Raw genomic sequence first — 3749 nt, forward strand, 5'->3', positions numbered from 1 at the left:
CAAATGACATGGTTTCCTTGAACGAAATAAAAGTTAAATTTTCATCATTTTAAAAAATGATATTTCGTTTAAGAATATAATATTTTAATGAAATAAAAAAAACACAAAATTAAACAAGTACGAATATTAAATCTAAAGAAAGTATTTTCTCCGAAACATTTTTTTCATACACTTCATTGGTAAGATTAAAATATTATTTAATATAGTGGAAAAATAAACGGCACGAACTTATGGGACGACCTAATAGTTTGGACTATTTTCTTAAAAGTTAGCACAAGAAAAAATATATTTCTTACATTTTCTTACGGAAAAATAACAAAAAGAAAAGTGGTTTCGATTTTTGACTTGTCCAAAAGATGCGGGAAAGATGGAAGTAAAAGTCTTATAATCGATTGTAATATAAAAAAGATCATATTTTTATGGATACTTAAATATGTACCTAAAAAGCAATAAAGAGTACCAACAAAAGTTAATAGACGCTCAATACAGTTTTTTCCAGCTGATTAATAATATTTGCAAAGAAATGGTAATATTTGCAAAGATCTTTTAGTCATACCATATAATTTTGTGTCCATCTTCTTAGCATATTATTTATTCTTGCACAGTAGTATTTTCAATTTTTTTTGGAGAATACGTTCTGGAAACGACTTAATTTCTTTACATAACTGCCTTTTTGTGTTGTCTATACAATATGCCAAGAAGTATAATGTAACCTAAGAATATTTTTGCTTATCACTTGAACAGTCTTGTAGGCAAGCTATATATTTAGGTAGCAAGTTGATATTTAAAAACGTCTTACTAATGTTAGAGACATTATTAAAAAGTTATTAAAAAGTTATTTGACGTTACTCTGGGTATAAACAAATTTCTCAAAGTTATAATTACTCAAAGTTTATAGTATTTTATGACTTTATATATTTAATAACAGTTAATAAAAAAATTTTTATAATAAAAATTTAAAGATAACGAAATGGAATTTGCAGAATTTTGAGACCGTACCTCATTAGCTAAAGGTTAAATTAACACATACAATAAAATTACAAAAAATATTTTTAATAAAATGAAATGATTTTATTAAATCATCAAAAAATTATATTACTGTGTTAATTACAACACATATAGACGAAATGTAAGACGTTTACATCGATCGAAGATCATGGTGTAGTGTCTAAAGCAACAGACTCATAATCCAAAGATGCTTCCAGGGTCCAAGTTCGAGTCCTACCAGTGCTAGTGAGAATTTTTAAATGTGATGTAACATTGAAATCAAGTAATGTAAACTTTCCAGTAAAATCTGCAAACACTGTTACAGTTACGAATAGTTTCTAAATATAAAAACGAAAATGTAAAATGTAAAATAAAAAATGTAATGAATAGTTTCTGTACATAGAAAAAAATATCTGAAATATTTCCCATTTATTTTTGAAACATTTCAGATAGTACATCAAAGCGGACATTTATGTATCTGAAAGATATTTAAAACATGTCTGAAATATTTCTTTGAAATGTTTCATATTTCATAATGAAATCTTTTTGAAAACTTTTTGAAATATGTTGATGCTGTGTGGGTTTGTACTCGTAGCTAAATGCACGTTTGCATATTTCAAATTTCTATTGTGCTGCACTCAATTACCACTCAAAAATACACTTAATAGTACGTTTTTATTACTCCTTAGCAATCCGTAATCACCACTCGTTTTTAGTAAAAGTGCCCTTTTCAGACTCATAAACGGGGTCATACTTGCTGTGTTGAACGCTTTTACTACTCAAATTAAACATTTTCGAGGGCTAAAACCGGTGAAATATTTTTATAAGGATATTCAGATAGTAATGTAGAATGCAAATAGAATACTTACTATAAATATTTACTTTTCACAAGCAGGACACGTTGTGACACTACATGGGTCTTTCCAGGCCGGACGAAAACTTGCCGTCATGCTGATCGCAGAGGAGTGGATAATTTTGGGCGCTTCTTTGCTCACAAGTTTCTTTTACCCCTAGCATTTTTTAGGAGAGAGCAGAAAATCGGATCTTTCAACGTGCTGAGAAATTTCTATGAATAGAAACAGTCCGGACTCGAAATACCTATGTAGGGCCACTAAGAGATAATATCGCTTTGTGCATGAAAATTATGGTAATTTTTATTCAAGAATAGCAACGTGTCTATTGGACGAAATAATAAATTGTTTAAAAGATATGGTAACGTCAGAGCAGAAATTAATATAATCAATACGAGAATATCAGTTTGTCAAAAATAGATTTATATACTCTTAAGTCAAGCGAGAAATTATTTATATCAAGTACTGTTATTCTTAAATCAGGAGAGATATATGCTTCTTATGCAAGATTATATATCAAAGGAAGTCGCTTAAGATATGCATATGATTCCTGGTTTTTCCCCATGGATCCTGTTGATAATACGAGAGATAATACGCTAAAAATTTTTGCATGCCATTTGCAAATCAAAATATATTTGTATGAAAGAACACTTCAGATTGTTAATATATTTGTAAAATATTTTTTTCTTAAAATGATTGTAATATGACCATCCTATTGAAAAAAACCAGGTAGGAATCTATATGAGGAATTCATACGATATCTATATGGAAATCCATGTGGGAATCCATATGGTTTCCCTTGGTAATTTGACCCAAAAACCCATGGAAAACTGTATGGATTTTCATATGGTTTTCAGAATCCCAGGTGGGATTCCATGTAGTTACCTAGACAACACAAAATATTTATATAAAACATTTACAAAATATTTCATAAATATTTTTGTGATCTTACATTCAATAGTTCATAAATATTTATTATAAATATTATAAAAATATTTATTAACATATATACATTTATATACATTCTCCTCTTTTCCTGAAATTTTCTTAAAATTTCCATTTTATTTATAAGTATAGCTTCCAGAATGGAGCTGTGTCTTGAATCAGCGATGTGCCGACGTTTCGCAAACGTTGCAGTTTGCATCAGGGATGAGAACTCTGATACTGAGCTCCCTTGGGTAAAGGTTGTCCTTATATGCCTCTCTACTCCTTGTGTAGATGGCGCTGGGGGTAGGGGACGTAGCTTGAATCCAGCCAATCAGCGCATTTTAATTGATCAGCTGGTCAATTAAAAAACCGGGAGGGCAGTGTGCCAAATAGATTTTACTTGCATACCTTTGTCTCGGTTGAGATTGTTGGGATGTTTTAAAATTTCTAGACCTTCGCGATGTTTTCTGGCAAAATAGCTCTGTGATGGAGCCAGTCTGGTGGCCTTGTCATATTGTACGGAGGGTCCACTCTCCATCCAGTGTTCAGCTAGGACTGATTGAGCAAAGTGGCCGTATTTAGTATATCGCTGGTGTTCTTTGATTCGCGTACTGATCTTCCTCCCGGTTTCCCCTATATAAACTTTACCACAAGAGCAAGGGATCTTATATACACCTGAAGTCTCCAGACATGATTTATGATCCTTCGGATTTGGGAGTAAATGGGAAATCTTTCTATGGGGTTTGAAGATTACTTTGATATCGTGTTTACCCAGAGTCCTGCTGATAGGTTCTGTTATGCCCTGGAGATATGGAAGGACAGCCGTCTTTTTTTTTCTCTTTCTTCATTTAGTGTGTCAGCGTTTTTAGGAGTGAGCATTTTGTTCTTCAGGTTTTGTATTGTTTACGAGATGTTTTTGCTGTTGTATCCATTTTTGGTTAAGGCTGTACTGAGGTGTTCTAATTCTCCATCCAGAGAAGATGA

This window comes from Odontomachus brunneus, unplaced genomic scaffold (genome assembly GCF_010583005.1).
Source record: "Odontomachus brunneus isolate Ranch 3 - 2012 unplaced genomic scaffold, Obru_v1 Obru_scaffold_001, whole genome shotgun sequence".
Taxonomy (NCBI): domain Eukaryota; kingdom Metazoa; phylum Arthropoda; class Insecta; order Hymenoptera; family Formicidae; genus Odontomachus; species Odontomachus brunneus.